This window comes from Heterodontus francisci, chromosome 35, assembly GCF_036365525.1.
Source record: "Heterodontus francisci isolate sHetFra1 chromosome 35, sHetFra1.hap1, whole genome shotgun sequence".
NCBI classification, from domain to species: Eukaryota; Metazoa; Chordata; class Chondrichthyes; order Heterodontiformes; family Heterodontidae; genus Heterodontus; species Heterodontus francisci.
In genome coordinates this window covers 38,293,380-38,312,656 of record NC_090405.1, presented here as the reverse complement: position 1 = coordinate 38,312,656, position 19,277 = coordinate 38,293,380, and the positions used below count along the sequence as shown (strand labels likewise).

Genomic DNA, 19,277 nt, shown 5'->3' with positions numbered 1-19,277 from the left:
TGGTAGAATGCATGATTTTCATATATAATAAATAAAATACAAGTATTGAGTTTATGTATCAACAGAAAAAAAATCATAGACCAAACTCTGAACTATCACTTTTTTGATTTGTTTTACTATAATGTCAGTAGTCATCTTTAAAACAAACTATAACTTAAGATGCACAGAATTAAGACAATTTTTTCAGCAATTAATTCTTGTGATTAAAAAAGAACTCCTAATAGCATATTCAGAATAATTTATCGTCTCAGCTATTAGAAACAATAATGGTCGTAACCATAAAACCTCAAACCAAAGGCATTATCTATACTCATGGAATAGCTATACCACTCGAATGGGTTTATTTAAAGCAAAATGATGTTTTTCATTAAAATAATCATTTGAAATCATAAAGTGCAGCATAGTGATTAACTTTTTATCCTTACAATACTTATCTTTCTTGACTTAATTTTTTTTTAGGCTTCTTCATGTTAATGTGAAAAGATTGGGAGCCACAAATGAGATGTGAAAGAGCCACACGTTGCAGACCCTGGATCTGAAATACCTTGCCTGATAGGGTGGTGGAAACAGATTCAATAATAGCTTTCAAAAGGGAACTGGATAAATACTTGGAGTAAAAAAAATTGCAAGGATCTGGGGAAAGAGTGGGATCAACTGGATTGGTCTTGGAAAGAAACGGCACAGACTCGATGGGCTGAATGGCCTCCTTCTATGCTGTACCATTCATTTTATGAATATCAACCCGTTTGTTCGGAGCCACCAATCCGCAGTCGGGTAAAACAGAAGCATTAAACGCTCCCATATACGTATGTATATATAAATGATCCAGAGGGATGAGTCTACAAGCATTTTAAGCAGCAGAGGCAACAGATTATGCGTGAGGAAAAGTCATTGCTTCACTCCCCTCAGAAACTGCAGAATAGTCACCCACTACAGTAATAAACAGCCATGATTTAACCCATCCAGCTATGATTAAACAGCCATTAAACACTCGCGCGCGCTCTCTCAACGGACGAACCTGCCGCGCCATCGTCCGTCCGTTTCCCGCTCCCTTCGAACCCGCCCCCTTTTCTCCCTCTGCGCAGGCGCAGTATCCGGAACGGGCGGCGGGTAACCGATACGGCTCGGTCGCGGAGGAGGAGGGGCGCGCACGTACATACGTACGCGCGTGTAGGGGGCGCGGGCGCGCGGCCGATAGTTAGGGGTGGGACGACAGCTTGGAATGCTGGTTCGGCTGGGGCCACGTGACCCGGTGGTGCCACGGTCGAGAAACGGGAGCTAAATGGTAACTGGTGAGCCAGCAGGAGCGGATATGTTTTTATTGTGCGTGCGTGTGTGAGAGGGGCAAGTGTTTGCGAGCTGGCGGTGTCAACAGGCCAAGGAGTGAGAGTTAAGACTCTGCGGCTACTCCAGCGGGCAAACAATGGGCCTTGCACTCGGCTCGGGTCACAACCCCTGTCTCTATCTCTGTGTCTCTCCCCTTCACAGGCCTCTCTGTGGCTCGAACCTTGTTTTTCTGTGGGAGATGCGGGGCATCTTTCTGTGGCGGAGCAAGTTTGTGAGTGTCAGTCAGTCAGCTTTCATGGCTGCCTCGCTACCTAAACCATGTTTACTCCATGATTGATTTCTGAAGGTTCCAGATTGTTAGGTGCTCTGGTACTAATTTTGTGGCCTTTCAACATCTCTATCCTGTACTAATGTTGTGGCTTTTTTACATCTCTATCCTTTCCTGTTCTCTTTCTCTCTTTCCCCCCCCCCCCCCCAATCGTGGGAGAAAAAGATTACAATTCATTTTATTTGGCGTGGGGGTTAAGGGTTTGTATGTGTTCATAAAATCCAAGAGTTTAAATTTGTCAAAGATTTTTATTCTGTAAGAAAAGGGTATACTCTGCACCTATTGTTTCCAGTTTAAGTGTTTGCTTATGATGCGATTTTTGTTGTATTCATTTGTAGCTTGCAGTTACATCAGTGTTTCTACTTTATCACTTTCTAGGCTGGGTGTAAAAGATTAGCTTTCAACGTGGGCTGTTAGTAAATGTTTACAGTACAATTAACTGACATTTATTGCATGTTTTTACCCCCAATTTATAGAGTGGTTACCATGACCTGGGACTTACCCACACAACAATACCTTGATACCACTCAATCTTATGGATTTTGCTTTTGTCATGGAAGGTTCTAATTCTATATAGAAGTCAAATAGCTCTGAATACCAATAACTTCCTGTCAGATTTCAGTTTTCTGGTTCATCAGAAATGAAAAGTATTTTTTTGACTCATTCACTGAATGTGGGCTTCGCTGGCAAGGCCAGCATTTGTTGCCCATCCCTAATTACCCTTGAGGTGCTGGTAGGCTGCCACCTGTAACCACTGCAGTCGACGTGGTGTAGGTACACCCACAGTGCTGTTAGAATGGCATTCCAGAAATTTTACACCATGACAGTGGAGGAACAGCAATATAGTTCCATCAGAATGGTGTGAGACTTGGGGAGGAACTTACTGATGCTCCTGTATGTCTACTGCCCTTATCCTTCTAGGTGGTAGATGTTGTCAGTTTGCAGGGTGCTGTCGAAGGAGGCTTGCTGAGTTGCTATAGTGCATCTTCTAGATGGTACACACTGCTGCCACTGTGCACCAGTGGTTGGAGGGGTGTGAGTAAATGTTTAAGGTGGGTGGGCTGCCAACCAAGGGGGATTCTTTGTCCTCAATGTTATCAAGCTTCTTGAGTGTTGGAGCTGCACTTATCCAGGCAAGGGGACAGTCTTCACTCCTCACTTTTACCTTGTACATGGAGGACAGGCTTTGGGGAGTTAGAAGGTGTTACTCACCACAGAGTTCCCAACCTCTGACCTGCTCTTGTAGCCACGGTATTTATATGGCTGGTCCAGTTCAGTTCTGGTCAATGGCAACCCCCAGGGGATATGATTAGATTCTCTCTCGTTGGAGACTGTCATTGTCTGGCACTTGTTTGGTGAATGTCTGTTGCCACTTGTCAGTCTAAGCCTGAAGGTTTAGGCTTTAGGCTAAGCCAGGCCTTGCTGCATGTGGGCTTGAACAGCTTCAGTATCTGAGGAGGCGCGGTTGGTAATGAACATCCCCACTTCTGACCTTATGTAGGGAAGGTCATTGATGAAGCAGCTGAAGATGGTTGGGCCTTGGACACTACCCTGAGGAACTCCTGCAGTGATGTCCTGGGGCTGAGATGATTGGCCTGTAACAGCCACAACCATCTTATCTTTGTGCTAGGTATGATTTCAACCAGCAGAGAGTTTCCTCCGATTCCCATTGACCAATTTTGCTAGGGCTCCTTGATGCTGCACTCAGTCAAATGTTGCCTTGATGTCGAGGGCACTCACCCTCACCTCAAAAATTCAGCTCTTTCATCCATATTTGAACCAAGGTTGTAATGAGGTCTGGAGAGGAATGGCCCTAACGGAACCCAAATTGAATATTGGTGAGCAGGTGTTGCTGAGTAAATGCTGCATGTCAGCATTGTCAGTGACACCTTCCTTCACTTTGCTGATGATTTGAGAACAGAATAGTGCAGTAATTGGCTGGATTGAATTTGCCCAGCTTTTTGTGGACCAGACATACATTTTCCATGTTGGGTAGATGCCAGTGTTTCGGCTGTACTGGAACAGCTTGGCTAGGGGCACGGCTAGTTCTGGAGCACAAGTCTTCAGTGCTACAGCTTGGACATTGTCAAGGCTCATAGCCTTTGCTGTATTCACTGCCTTCAGCCATTTCTTATTATCGCATGGAGTGAATCAAATTGGCTGAAGAGTGGCATCTGTGATGCTGGGGACCAGTGGAGGAGGCCGAGATGGATCATCCACTCGGCACTTCTGGTTAAAGATGGTGGCAAATGCTTCAGCCTTGGCTTTTGTACTGACTTGCTGTGTTTCCCCAATCATTGAGGATGTGGAAGTTTGTAGAGCCTCCTCCTCTGTTTAGTTATTCAGTTGTTCACCACCATTCACAACTGGATGTGGCAGGACTGCAGAGCTTAGATCTAATCTGTTGGATAAAGGAGCACATAGCTCTATCTATTGTACACAAGTGGGTAGGAAGGAGTTAAATGCAACACCTCATTATCCACAAAAGGGTGCAGGTTCTGGAAATGTGAAACAGAAAATTTTGGAACTCCTCAGCAGATCTGTTAGATTCTGTGGAGATAGATGAGTTTCAGGTGCAGTTCCCTGGTCAGAACTGGCAGTGTGCATTTAGCTGTTCTGGCTGTGTTTGTGTTTATGGCTTAGTGAAGATTCTTGTATGCCAAATGCATTCCTAGAGAACTGAGAGCTGGTGTGCAGAGAGTTTATTTGACCAAGAAGACCCTTTCTTAGGGCATGCTGTATATCCATTAACAGGTTAAATTGCAGCTACAGTTGTACTGGCAGCTTAACTCCTTTTTGACCTGGTTGTATTGTGCACGGGTACCAACTGTCATGGCTGTTCTTGTTTGTAGTTATCTTCGATACCGTATAACATCCTCCTAACTAGCCATTGTTCTATCTTTATTGCGATCTCTGTTTTATTTTTGCCTGATTTTTCCCACAAATATTGTTTTTATTTGCTGTACTAAATCTCATTCACCTTTTCATTTCTGCTTGTTTGTTTCAGTTTTGCTCAGTCTTTCTTTCAGAAGCCCCTAAATCTCTCAACTGGGGATTTTACTTTTTTATTCCTTTTCCTGGAGGTGCTAACTGGTGCTGGCCTGTGGTTCTGTGGATGCAGGGGATGCTTCAGCCAAGTGCTGTTCATGTATTGCTGTTCAGCATTCATGCTCAGACATTGAACGTTGGCAGGCTGAATTGAGGTGCGGTTAGGTTACAGCTGAGCCAAATCCTTTCTGCAGCCGACATCTGCTCAGGCAATTAAAAGGAAGAATCATTGGATAGTGGCTTCTTCCTGACCTGCTTCTCCACCACCTCACCACAAACCCCGCCCTCTCCAAACTCCCTGTCCTGGGTGCCAAGGCTATTTGTAGATTAGATCAAAAAGCACAAGGATTGAACCCGGGATCGTAGTTGAGATCACCAAACTCAGTATAATTCAGGGATTGACCCTAGGACACTTTCTGTGGAACTCGAACAAGAAAATACTTGCATTTATATTGCACATTTCACATCCTCAGAATGTCCCAAAGCACTTTACAGTCATTGAATTACTTTTCATGTCTGAGTCAGAAAGTCGTACTTTCAAGCCACACTGCAGAGATTGAGCGCGTAATTTCGGCTAAGGCTCCAGTGTAGTACTGCAGGAGTGCAGATGTCTTTCCCCTGAAACAGTAAAGAGAGATCCTGGCTGTCTTTTCAGGTGGCTGTAAATAATCCCATGACACTATTTAGAAGAAGAGCAGAAGTGTTCTGCTGGTGTCCTGGCCAGTATTTATCCCTCAACTAACATCACTAAAACAGATTACGTGGTCGTTTTCTTTCATTGTTCTGTATAGGGCCTTGCTGTGCGCAAATTGGCTGCTGTGTTTCCCTACATTACAACAGTGACTACATTTCAAAAAGTACTTAATTGGTTGTGAAATGCTGAGAGATGGGCTGAGGTTGTAAAAGGGGCTATATAAATGCAACTACTTTTGTTCTTTAAAGTGTAGTTGCAATTATTTTGTCAGCAAACAGGTAGATAATTGACCAGATAATGTGTTTTGGTGGTATTGATGAAGGAGGAATGTTGGCAAGGACACCAGGAAAATCATGGGGTCTTTTACATCCACTTGTTCAAACAGGGCCTCAGGGTAACATTTTATCCAAAAGATGGCATCTATAAGTATGCAGTAATCTCTCAACTCTAACTAGAAGTGTCGATGAGGCTTGAACCCACAAACCTTTGAGAGGAGAGAGTGTTATCAACTGAGCCATGCTGACACACCAACAACAACAACATGCATACTATTAGATTTACTCACTGACCTATCAGTCAAGTTATTAGTCACTTCTTGGTTAAGATATATTTTGCAGTTAGTATTCTCTCCATCTCTCCAGCAGTGTACAGGAAGTTTGTTGGTTGAAAGGTCAATTTTTAACTGTTTAATCAGTGTTTTTGTAGAAATGGTTTTAAAGTAGGTTTTGTCCACACAGTGCAGGGTGTGAGTAGTACAATGTGAATATGAGCTACAGTGTAGCACCTTTTTAAAAATTGATGCTCAGAGATGGCAGGTAATGGTGTGAATAGGAAAATAATTAAAAGCTAAGAAGATAACTACTTTGGCATTTATTAAATAGGATGTATTTTAGGACATGGTGACTTACGTTGTCTAGAATTCCTCTACATTCTAACATGTTCTGTTTAATTACATGTTTTTTTTTAAAGTTTCATTTCCCCCAGTAGCTTAACTGGTTCTGCAGTGAGCAACTAAATTATACAGGCCAGGAAAGTCCCAGGTTTTATTCATTGTTACTTTACTGAAGCAGTGATCAGGTTGCTACCTTTGACCTCTCTGTTGGCAAAGAGAAGATTGGCTGGGGTTCCGAGAAAACATAGAAAATTTACAGCAACGAAGCAGGTCATTCGGCCCATCATGTTGCGGGCGGCTGAAAAAGAGCTATCCAGCCTAATCCCACTTTTCAGCTCTTGTTCCATAGCCCTGTAGGCGACAGCACTTCAAGTGCTTATCCAAATATTTTTTAAATGCGATGAGGGTTTCTGCCTCTACCACCTTTTCAACATCGAGTTCCAGACCCCAATCATTCTCTGGGTGAAAAAAATTCTCAACTTCCCTTTAATCGTTCTGCCACTTACTTTAAATCTGTGCCCCCTGGTTATTGACCTCTCTGCTAGGAAATCGGTCCTTCCTATACACTCTGTCTAGGCCCCTCATAATTTTATAAAAGCAAAATACTGCAAATGCTGGAAATCTGAAATAAAAACAGGAAGTGCTGGAAATGCACAGCAGGCCTGGCATCTGTGGAGAAAGAAACACAACTGATGAAATGTCTCAGATCTGAAACATTAACTCTGTTTCTCTCTCCACAGGTGCTGTCAGACCTGCTGTGTATTTCCAGCCCTTCCTGTTTTTACCCCTCATTATTTTGTCTGCTTTAATTAAACTGCCCCTTGATCCCCTCTGTTCCAAAAAAAAAATGTCAGCCTATCCAATCTTTCCTCTGAGCTAAAATCCTCCATGCCTGGCAACATCCTCGTAAATTTACTCTGTACCCTCTCTGGTGCGATCACATCCTTCCTGTGATCTGGTGACCATAACTGTACATAATTCTCTAGCTGTGACCTAACTAGTGTTTTATACAGTTCTAATACAACCTTCTTGCTCTTATATTCTATGCTTTGGCTAATAAAAGAAAGTACCCCTTTATGCCTTCTTAGCCATCTTATGATCCTATCCACATGCACTCCAAGGTCCTCTGTTCCTCTGCACTTCTCAATGTCCTACCATTTATTGCATATACCCATGGCTTGTTTGTCTTCCCCAAATGCATTCCTCACACTTCTCTAAATGGTACTATGTTTGCAACATTTTTTCCCATGTGACCAGTCCGTTGTCCTCCCTGCAATCTGTAGCTTTCTTTCTCACTATCAATCGCATACCCAATTTTTTGTAATATCAGCAAATTTCTTAATCATCCCCCCTACCGTTAAGTCAAAATCATTGATATATACTGCGAAAAGCATGTCCAGCGCTCTAATAGTATGGATGCATTTAAGTAGAAGCTAAATAAGCATGTCAGAACAACGGGAATGGGGGGTTATGCTGACAGATGAGAAAGGATGGGAGGGGGCTCAAGTGGAGCATTCACACCAGATGGACTGGTTGGGCCAAATAGCCCTTTTCTTTTGCCGTATATTCTATGCAATTGTATCTATGAAAGAACAAGGGAGTTCTCCCAGTGTCCTGGCCGATACTTATCCCTCAACTAACATCACTAAGTCAGGTTAGATGAAATCATAGCACAGAAATAGGCCATTCAGCCCATTGTGCCTGTAGCTCTTTGGAGTTATCCAATTAATCCCATTCCACTGCTCTTTCTCTATAGGCCTGTAAGTATTTTACCTTCAAGTATGAATATTATTGAAACTGTTTCTACCACCCTTTCCAACAGTGCATTCCAGATCACAACATCTTGGTGTTTAAAAAAAGTTTCCTCATATCACCTCTGGTTCTTTTGCTAATCACCTTAAATCTGTGTCCTCTGGTTACTGACTCTTCTGCTGGAAACAGATTCTCCTCATTCACTCTATCAAAACCATTTATAATCTGAACGTCAGTATCAAATTTCCTCTCGGGCTTCTCTGTTCTGAGGAAAAGAAAGACTAGCACTTATAATGCGCCTTTTGCAACCACTGGATACCTCAAAGCGTTTTACAGCCAATGAAGTACTTTTGAAGTGGTCACTGTTGTAAGGTAGGAAATAAGGCAGCCAATTTTGTGCACTGCAAGCTCCCACAAAAAGCATTGTGATAATGTGAGAATCCATATTTTTTGTGAAGTTGATTGAGGGATAAATATTGGCTGGGACACGAGGGAGAATTTCCCTGCTGCTCTTCGAAATAGTGCCATGGGATCCTTTACGTCCACCTGAGAGGGCAGATGGGCCCTTGATTTAACATCACATCCAAAGGATAGCGCCTCATACAATGCAGCACTCCCTCAGTACTGCATTGGACTTTCAGCTTTGATTTTTGTGTTCAAATTTTGCAGTGGGACCTTCTGACTCAGAAGTAAGAGTGCTGCCTTCTATGCCACAGCTGACACACAACAATCCCAGCCCCTCTAGTGTCTCCACATAATTGAACTGCATCATCTGATATAATTCCAGTAAATCTCTTCTGCACCCTCTCCAAGGCTGCATAATCCCAGCTGAGGCCTAACTGCTGTTGTATAAAGCTGTTAACATCCTTGTTTTTGTACTCCACACCTCTGTTAATAAAGCCAAGGATTTCATATGCTTTTTAACAGCTTTCTCAATTTGTCTTGTCTCCATAGAAAGATCACCAGCTGACACATAGAATCATAGAAAGTTTAAGGCACAGAAAGAGGCCACGTGGCCCATCGTGTCTGTGCGGGCTGAAAAACGATCCACCCAGTCTAATCCCACCTTCCGGCATTTGATCCGTAGCTCTGCAGTTTACGACACTTGAGGTGCATATCCAGACTCCTTTTGAATGAGTTGAGGGTTTTTGCCTCAACTATCCTTTCAGGCAGTGGGTTCCACTCTCTGGGTGAAAAGATTTTTCCTCATCTCCCTTCTAATTTTTCTACCTATCACTTTAAATCTATGCCCCCTAGTCACTAACCTCTCTGCTAAGGTGAATAGGCCCTTCACCTCCACTTTATCCAGGCCCCATGAGAATTTTGTACATTTCAATCAGATCTCCCCTCAGCCTTCTCTGTTCCAAGGAGAACAACCCCAGCCTATCCAAACTTTCCTCATAGCTGCATTTTTCCAGTGCTGGCAACATCCTCGTAAATCTCCTCTGTACCCTCTCTAGTGCAATTACATCCTTTCTGTAATGAGGTGACCAGAACTGCACACAGTACTCAAGTTGTGGCCTAACCGATGAGTTATACAGTAACAGCATAATCTCCCATATTCTATACCTTGGCTAATAAAGGAAAGGATTCCTTCAAAGATTTGTGTATATAAGCCCAGGTCTCTGTTCCTGCACCTTCTTTAAAATTGTATCATTTAGCTCATATTGCCCCTCCTCATTCTTCCTACCAATCATTATCCATTGACCACTGCCAGAATTATGCATGTGTGAACATCAGTTCAGAAAAGAATTGACCAAGGATGCAGGACTCTTCCGTTGAATAGCCTACTGAGACTTGTCGATTCTCACACAGAAAGAACAGGTGCTTTGGTGAGGTACAGGATGGTAGCTGACAACTGTGGAACTGTGATGAAGAAAAGAGTCTATGTCTTCAGTAGAAGAGGTGGGAAAAGAATTGCCCCCTCCAGTTTTCTGCCTTTGCTCTACTCCTTTTGGCGATTTCTGCTGCGGTGCTGATCACATAGGCATAGACAAGCCTCATCTAAGTGCCCATCCCTCATTTGAAAAATAAGCCAATGAGTTTGTGGAATATTCAATTATGTGGTTTTTCACAGCCAAGGGCAATTCTGACCTTGCACAGTTCAAGCAACAGTTCCTGGATTATGACCAAGAGCAGGAACTTTCACTAGCCTTTTTCCCCCTTAGCCCAGATACACTGAAGCCCATTGTGCCTCTCTCACCACTGTGCCTCAAAGATAAGCTAATTTGATGCATACTAGGAATGAAACCTAAGATGCTCTTGGTATACATGACTCATCGTCAGTTGCATTTATCCACTGAATCGTTTTTAAAACCAAAACTTAAAAAAAAAAATTAGGGAATGGATAATTTGTCAGCTAATTTGTTCTTTAGGATGCCATGAAAAGTTGGGTTATCCACATGTTTTGTAGAAAAGAGATGGACCATAACACAAAGAGGCTGAGAACTGGCAAGCACGATAAAGAGTAGCAAGTGAGAAGTTCGGAGTTGCAACCCAGGGTGGGGAGATCTCAATCTGGTAAGAGAGGACCAATTCTGTGACTCTTTTATTAAAAAAAAAGAAAAGAAATAAAAACAAATGGAACATGAACTAGGAGCGAGTATAAGCAGAAGAGGGAAAAGGTACAGAAGTAGTCAGTTGTGAGATAAATTATGCTGTAGAGGGCTTGGAGCAGCTGGAGCTCTGTACATAAACATTTTAAAGCAGAACCAGCAAGTGGACTGATGCCCTCAAAACCACCACAGTAAACCCATTTGTGGGGAAAACCCAACCAAAGAAGCGAGGTTTGCGTTCGGTTTAAATTGGTTTAAAATTATGATAGTGACAAGTCTTACATTAACTAGACGTTACAACAGAAACTGTACTTGCAGTTGGAACATAAGCTAAATAAGCAATGTCTCTCGAGATTGCTGGTTAACTGTGGAAGTGAATTGCATCATCAGAGTGGGAGCCTTTGTAGGATTCATTCCAGCATTTTGTTTTAATTTTACACCTGTTAAATTGTTCTGTACTGATGCATTGAATCTTCCACATGCACAAAGGGAACCGACAAAATGTAAATGATCAGGCTGTTACTGTCCCGGTGACTAACTATCAAGAGCTTTTATAGATGTGATCAATCTACCTGCAACTCCCTCTGGTGCTGACCTCTTTCTGCAGTAAGCATGTGGTGCTGCATCATTGTTTTTGTGTTTGGAAAGGATTCACAAATGTAGTTGAATCTCTCAATTCATTATGCAGATTGTGGACAGCAATTAGGATGGCAATTCCTTTGTGGGCTGTAGTGGGGGAGAGGCCCGGAGCAAGCGGCTCGGTGCTCATTGTTGATTGACAGTGCTGCTGTCGGGGGGTAAGCTGAAGAAAGAGACGATAGACATTTCCTTTCCTACAGCCACATCCTAAACACTGCGCAATTGAAGAATTAGGTTTGAATGCATCTTCTATTGGCTGTTCTGGGGCTTTGGTGTAATACAGGAGTATGCTTGGGGAAGTGGAAGGCAGACATTTGCTGTGACTCTGTGTCTACCTCAATTAATCCAATCCATTGGCTCCAGGCGGAGAGAGCATCAAATGCTTCTGTTTTTATTTTGAAAAATAAGCTATGTATAAACATTGGGCAGTTGTTGAATGATGTGGCTTAAAAATAGAGTTCTAAAAAACTTTCACTTTCAGGCTTAAGAGTAGGTAGGCCTTTAGCATAGTTCGAGTTTCTCGACACTGGACTACAAGGACACTCTGAGAGCTTTGCTTAGGAATTTTGATATCGAACACAAGTCCTGGGAGAAGCTCTCCCAGGATCGCTGCACCTGGCACAAACAAATTAAAAAAGGTGCAGCCTCCTTTGAAAGCAAGCACATAGAGGCAGAGAGAAAACACAAGGAGATGAAATCCCGAGCCAGCAGCTTGTCCAAAACTCAATCATCTGTGGTATCCTGCCCAATTTGCAGTAGAACCTTCCAGGTGCAGATTGGCCTTAGCAGTCACCTACATACCCACTGGAACCCTACCAAACACCCCAGATGATAGACATGGTCATCTTTGCCTTGAGGGGATGAACATCCAAAGAGTTTCTGGAATTAGGGGATGGGCCAAGGATAGGTGTCTCTGAGTTGCTATGGCAAAATACACTATATCTGGAACCCATCCTGCTTTTGTTTTGTGATCCAGCGAATTCATTTTACTGTAGAGCTCTGGTTATATTTTATGTCTCCTGTGTATTCAGGTGTTCATTGTTCCTTGTTTTCAAATCCCTCCATGCCCTCAGCCCTACAACTCTCTGAGCTTTTTGTGCTCCTGGAATTTCTGGCCTCTTGTGCATCCCCAATTTTAATCATTCCATGATTGGTGGCTGTGCCTTCAATTACTGAGGCCCTAAACTCTGGAATTCCCTCTCTAAAGCTGTCTGCCTCTCTTTCCTCCTTTAAGACACTTCTTAAAATCTACCTCATTGACCAAGTTTTTGGTCATCTGCCCAAATATTTTTTTTATCTCTTTCTGCGTCTCAGTTTCAAACTTTGTTTGATAATGCTTCTGTAAAACACCTTGGGACGTTTTGCTGTGTTAAAGGCACTATATAACTGCAAGGTTTTGAATGCTGGAAGACTAACTGCAATACACAAGGGTTTGTTTATGATCTTTTTGATATCACAGGACAGCTACTACATGACATGGGGGAAGAGATGTGCTAGTAATACCTTGTATACTAAATCTGAATGTTAATTAAATAAAACCCCATCTGAACCACAGTGCAGGCCCTTTATTTCTGTAGGCTCTGTGTGAATAGGTAATACAGTACCACTATTTGAGGCCTATAAGGGTCAGATTTAAAATAGTTGCTGCACGACATGGCTTTTTAATGTATTTAAGTGTGAGCTTAGAGAATAGAGGGGGTCGATAAAAATCTGGTGATGCAGTAAGTTGTAAATTAAATCTTTGAACACAAATGTAACTACTTTCCAAATAAACCCAGAAGCCTTTCCTATAGTGATTGGAAAAATTCTGGGTTTTTTTATATGTTAAATATCATGCAATGTATTTTTCAATGAATTCTAAGCCATGCACACTAAAAGCACCTTTCTGTGCTATTAGCTGATCTCAGTTAGGACACTATACTTGTCATGAGCCACTGGGATAAGATGGGAAAATTGACTATTATTCCTGCCTTTCTTTGTTATCCAGCAACCCACTACTGGAAGTGTGTGGTGGAGACAACAAGGTTAGATTAGCTATGATGCCTGTAGCAGTTGAAGAGCCTGCAAACATTTGCTGTCATTGCTCACATATGAATAATGACTTCAGTTCTACTTACTGGAGGATGCCGAGTACCTGTGCAATTGTGTTCAAAAGAGGAGGGATGAAAATTGGCTGAGAGAATTTAATTGAATATTATGAAGTAGAATTGGAGAGACATATACTGTGATGTGGAGCTAGATGAATGTACCTATTCAGACAACATAAATTCACACTGTGCTTCAGAATAAATTGTAAACTTGTATCATTTGAATTGTGCTGCAGAAATGTTGCTGCAGTTTGAACAGTGTTGTTCGCGACAAGTCCAGCCAATTACTAAACTGGCCATTTGAAAGTTATAGCACCCAAATGAGACTGTTCATCAGGAGAACTCTGTTTAAATTAGTCTCAACTGACCTTTGCACTTGAGGTGGGGAAGGTGTACTCCTGGAGGTGTTACTATTACATGTGTAGGGGGAGGAGGAATGTCTGGGGCAGATTTATTTGTGCAGTTCTTCACGATGACTGTCTTGAGAGGTCAAGGAAGAAATGTTATGAGTATCCGGGTAGATAAATGGGTTGAACTGCACTGCTGTCCTGATTATGGAAAACTGCGGGGAACAGATGCAAATATAACCAAATTAATCTGTGCAAGTCATTGATTCACTTTCAGTGCAATCACTTCTGCTGAAATCTTTGCTATTTGAGCTGAAACTTTTGCTAAAGTTCCTGCAATTGTTCTAAGCCCATAAATTAACATTCATGCTGAAAGTTGAGATTTGTGTGAAACTGGGCATGTTATTTTTTTTAAATTAATTTCCAGTAGCAATGTCTCAACAGGGCCATCCTCTCCCTTCTCCATTGCCAAAATATATAAATTTGATTTTTAATGGAAGACGTTCCCTGGTGGATGCCAAATGTGTACACGCAGCTGTATTTAGAATCAGGACATCATGGGTATCTGGTGTAGGGGTATATACAATGAATTAGCTGTTCTTTGAGCATCCCTCCTGAAATATTAGGATCCAGTTGTTGATTTACGTGTGTATCCACAGATCCACGGCAATACTGCAGGTAGTCTGAATTTTGTTTCCGGCCTATTCAGAATTTAACAGGGCTCACGAGAAAAGGGGGCCTGAGGAAAAAGAAATAGGATTTTTAAATCATAATGTAGTGAGTTTCTGTAAGGTTTGTGTGTTAGGCTGGTATCACAATAATGTCACTACACCACCCATGTGTGTAGGTGAGAGAGAAAAAGGAGGGATAATTTTCCATTAATGAAAGCTTAGGTAATATTACATATTGAAACATACAGTAGCTTTCTTGGACTGAGAGGGAGAAGTGCTCTTTGTCAAGGGATTCACATCAATTCATTCAGCGAGAGGACAAAACTCAATTAGTTTAAAAGATTTATCTGCAGTCTTGCATACCGACACAGATTGATGCAGGTTGTTCAAATAGATCAACAGCCTGGTGTTCTTTTCTTGAATAAGAAGATCTGCCGTGAGTGGCTTCATGTTCAAACTCAGCATGACTGCTTGCATATAATTCCACAAAGATGAGTGGCAAATCTGAAGATTGGGCAGAACATAAAGAACAGCAAAGAATGACTAAAAGGTTAATAAAGAGGGAGAAATTAAAGTAAGAAAGAAAGCTAGCTAAAAATATAAAAACAGATAGTAAGAGTTTCTACAGGTATTTAAAAAGGAAAAGAGCAAGTAAAGTGAGCCGTTGGTCCTCCTTGAAAGTGTGTCTGGGGAGTTAATGGAAAATAAGGAGAGGGCGGATGAATTGAAGAGATATTTGCATCTGGCTTCACTGTAGAGGATACAAATAACATCCCAGACATAATTGTAAATCAGGAAGTGAAAGGGAGGGAGGAACTTAAAACAATTACCAGGAAAAGGGTACTGAAAAATTTATTATTCCTAAAAGCTGACAAGTCCCCAGGTCCTTGTGGACTTCATCCTAGGGTCTTAAAAGAAGTGGCTGCTGAGATAGTAGATGCATTGGTTTTCCAAAATTCCCTAGATTCTGGAAAGGTTCCATCTGATTGGAAGATAGCAAATGTGACTCCTCTATTCAAGAAAAGAGGGAGACAGAAAGCAGGAAACTACAGGCCAGTTAGCTTAACATCTGTCATAGGGAAATGCTGGAATCTATTATTAAGGAGATTACAGCGGGGTAAAGGCCTGCTCGGGTCTGCAAAAAAAACCCCGACCCAAACCCGACAGAACCACATCCGACCCAGCCCGCGTCCTTCCATTTTTTCCCGCGCCTGACCCAACCCGACCATCAGTTAACTTACCTTTCGTTTTTCACTTTCTTGCTGATCTGCACGAGCTTAAAACAACTGTAACAAAACCACCTTTCTAGTCCAAAAACTAAATTAACAGTGGAGCCACTTACCTGTGATAGAGCATGTCTGACCAGGCCCGACCTGAGCCTGAATGCCTGACCCGAACCCAACACGTGTCGTCTGGTCCCGTCGGGTTCAGGTCGGGTAGCAGGCCTTTATAGCGGGGCACTTAGGAAATCTCAATGTAATCAGGCAGAGTCAACATGGTTTTATGAAAGGGAAATCATGTTTGATTAATTTATGGAGTTTTTGATGAAGTAACAAACAATGTGGATAAAGGGGAACCTGTGGATGTGGTGTACTTGGATTTCCAAAAGGCATTTGACAAGGTGCCACTTCAGAGGTTACTTAGCAAAATAAGAGCTCATGGTGTAGGGGGTGACATTAGCATGGATGAGAATTGGTTAGCTAACAGGAAGCAGAGAGTAGGGATAAATGGGTCTTTTTCAGGTTGGCTAGTAACTAATGGAGTGCCACAGGGATCAGTGCTGGGGCCTCAACTATTTACAATTTATATCAATGACTTGGATGACAATGTCTGAATGTTTGGTTGCTAAATTTGCTGATGACAAAAAGATAGATAGAAAAGTAAGTTGTGAAGAGGACATGAGTCTGCAAAAGAATATAGATGGATTAAGTGAGTGGGCAAAAATTTGGCAAATAGTGATGTGGGAAAATGTAAAGTTATCCACTTTGGCAGGAATAATCGTGAAACTGCATATTATTTCAATGAAGAGAGATTGCAGAACTCTGAGGTATAGAGGGATCTGGGTGACCTTGTATATAAATCACAAAAGGTTGGTATGCCGACACAGCAAGTTATTAGGAAGGCAAATAGAATTTTGTCATTTATTGCAAGGGGAATGGAATATAAAAGTAGGCATGTTTTGCTACAGTTGTATAGGGTATTGGTGAGACCACATCTGGAGTACTGTGTACAGTTTTGGTCTCCTTATTTGAGAAAGGATATACATGTATTGGAGGCAGTGTAGAGAAGGTTCACTTGACTGATACCTAGGGTAGGGGGGGTTATCTTGTGAGGGAAGGTTGGACAGATTGTATCTGTATCTTGGAGTTTAGAAGACTGAGAGGTGATCTAATTGAAATATATAAGATCCTGAGGGGACTTAACATGGTGGATGCTGAAAGGATGTTACCCCTAGTGGCAGAGACTAGAACTGGGGGATACAATTTAAAGATAAAGGGTTGCCCATTTAAGACGGAGATGATGAGAATTTTTTTCCCTGAGGGCTGGGAGTCTTTGGAACTCTCTTCCCCAGAGAGCAGTGGAGGCAGGATTAAATATTTAAGGCAGAGGTAGATAAATTCTTGACTAACAAGGGAGTCAAAGGGTATCAGGAGTAGGCAGGAAAGTGGATTTGAGGCCACAATCAGATCAGCCATAATCTTATTAAATGGCGGAGCAGGCACGAAGGGGCCAAATGACCTATTCTTCCTCCTAATTTGTATGTTCGTATTTGTTTTCTTGAAATGTTGTTCATATTGTCATTTTGTTAGACTGGTTGGGACAGAGTGCCAGTACTAACATTTCAGAGGGTGCATTCTAGTATGGAATAGGCTATCTACATAAATTCTACTGATTTATCTGCTTTGGGCTATACTGACCTGACACTCCACAATTTAATGTTCGTGCGAAGTTGAAATGGCTTAACATTGACTATGGAGTGTGAATTGGGTTTCAAGGCCAAAGCATTGAGACTTCTCACTCCTGGAAATATTGCTCTGTTTTGTTTTGTATTAAGCTAAGCCCTGACAGCATATTCCAGCTGCATTTATTCCATCATTGCAACTTAATCCAAATTGAAATGGCTTCATGTTGATGCTCAGTTACAGCATGAAAGTAGCCAAAGGATAAGGGGTGGGTTTTCACTAATGGCTAAAATTCAGCACTATAATATTCCATCAATGTATAGACTTGGCTTGGAGAACAGCGATATTAGTGACATGCCTTTCCTGAACAGTTCCATTTTTTTGGGCTATATTTACCATTTGTCCAACCATGTATCAGATATGAGTTTGCAACTCTGATGAAATTCAATGGGCAACAATCAGTGTCTTTCTCAGCAGAGTTGCTAGCTTGACCTTGGCACTGAAAGTAACAGTTTGTCCAGCCACTGGCTCATTTTTGTTATCAGCCTGTGTTGATTGTGTATTTGACCTTCAGATATGGAGTTAACTCTGTATAGACTGTGATGTTCTCAGGAGTGAGAATGTTATTGCTGCTGTTTAGAAGATTGTTGGTCAAGATCAGGAGCTACTGAGATCAAGAATATTTCCCTGAGGGACTTATAGAAATGCTACAGTGAAAAGACAAATGACTTTGTGTTTCTATCATCTGAAGAATTATATTAAGGCTTACTAGATACGTCACAGGCCTTATTGCCATATTCTCTGAAGAGCTCCAAAAGTGCCTAATGTTACTTCTCAACATAAAATTTGCTATTGAGAGAATCGCTCCATTTTTGTATCATGAGATTAAGAATCCCAAGTCAACCAATTTGCTGAAAAGCTAAGCTGGCGATATGCATGTTGCAGGAGAGTCTTCACTGCAGTTTCTATGTCAACCAACAGTGTGGATACTGCTGTTATCAGGATTTGACTTTGATCTCTTTTGTGAAGAGATAATATTTGCTGCTTTCCAATTGAATGGCACAGTGCCAAGTAACATGGTGAATTGAAATAGATGAATCAGGGAGGAGCTAGTTCCATTGGTGGTTAAGAATCAAAGCATCAAGGATAATATTGTCTTTTGGGAAGAGAAAAGGATTGGACCCAAGCTTTAAGAGAAGTTCAACTTTATTGTGCTTGATTTTGTTTCTGCTAATTGGGTTACAGGACTTCATTGGAACTTCTGATACCTGACTATGAATTTTAAGTGACTTTTCACCAAATATAGTGTGAAACTGCACATGCTAACTTCCTGTCTCTGGAGCTCTATACTTTTATGCAGGAACGGAAATGAAGAGTCAGTTATCAGTTGCTGAACCAGAGTTGCTATAGCAAGTGTACAGACAAGTCACAGATTTCTCACATTCTTTGCCCCTTAATACAATTTCCCATAAGTCTTTATGCTGCCAGTTACCAGCAAGGCCAAATTAATCTTTGTTGCAGGCTATCTTTGACTGCACCTTGTTATGCCACCTAACATGCCAAAAAAATCCCTGGCATCTCTATTGCAAAATGGGTACATTCTTGTCTTTGGCAGTGTTATGGGTTTCTTGTTATTTTTAGGTGTGTACCATAGCATATTGATATTCATAAAATGGCATCAGTCTTTTGTGAAGTTGATGCTTGTTTAGAAGGGTGTGCTTTGTAGATTGCTGTATCTTCCAGTGCCACATGACAGTAAACATGTGTATAAAAGCAAAATACTGCGGATGCTGGAAATCTGAAATAAAAACAAGAAATGCTGGAACCCGCTCAGCAGGTCTGGCAGCATCTGTGGAAGGAGAAGCAGAGTTAACGTTTCGGGTCAGTTCCGAAGAAGGGTCACTGACCCGAAACGTTAACTCTGCTTCTCTTTCCACAGATGCTGCCAGACCTGCTGAGTGGTTCCAGCATTTCTTGTTTTTATTACAGTAAACATGTGATTGTTTTATTACCTCCTTTGGGCTAAGCTTATGTAATCTAAAATGTGAATGATAATGAAAAATAGAGCATGACA

At 41.8% G+C, this 19,277-nt stretch overlaps 1 protein-coding gene across 8 annotated transcripts in view; it reads left to right on the top strand.

Annotated features, from left to right (window-relative positions):
* Positions 1 to 1,208: 1,208 nt before the first annotated feature.
* znf592 (zinc finger protein 592) overlaps positions 1,209 to 19,277 on the top strand; it is a 158,423-nt gene continuing 140,354 nt past the window's right edge. For 4 of the 8 annotated variants that reach the window (XM_068015391.1, XM_068015381.1, XM_068015388.1 and 1 more), the window contains exon 1: positions 1,209 to 1,292. The gene's annotated coding sequence lies outside the window, so the exon portion shown is untranslated. Of the gene's footprint in view, positions 1,293 to 9,885; positions 9,907 to 19,277 lie in introns of those variants that run through there. The other 4 variants (XM_068015382.1, XM_068015385.1, XM_068015383.1 and 1 more) reach the window with 4 other exon arrangements.